Raw genomic sequence first — 291 nt, forward strand, 5'->3', positions numbered from 1 at the left:
GGCATCTGCCATTTCCTAATCTACAGAAAACGGAAATAAAGTCGAAGAAAACGGAGAATTTTTTCATATTTTCAAAAATCATAACGGTCCGATCACCTCTCCCTTTTATAAGAATAATATAAATATGCCTTAACAAAGAACACCTTTAGAATTTCGAATGAATAGAAGCAACGATAATAACCTGGCTTACCCTCTCGCTATTGGACAAAGAGAAAAAAAAAAAATTAATTGTGAATTATACTCTATTCATTAATGCAATTAACCGGACAACACAACAGAAGCGGTTAAGAA

This window comes from Penaeus monodon, chromosome 31, assembly GCF_015228065.2.
Source record: "Penaeus monodon isolate SGIC_2016 chromosome 31, NSTDA_Pmon_1, whole genome shotgun sequence".
Lineage (NCBI taxonomy): Eukaryota > Metazoa > Arthropoda > Malacostraca > Decapoda > Penaeidae > Penaeus > Penaeus monodon.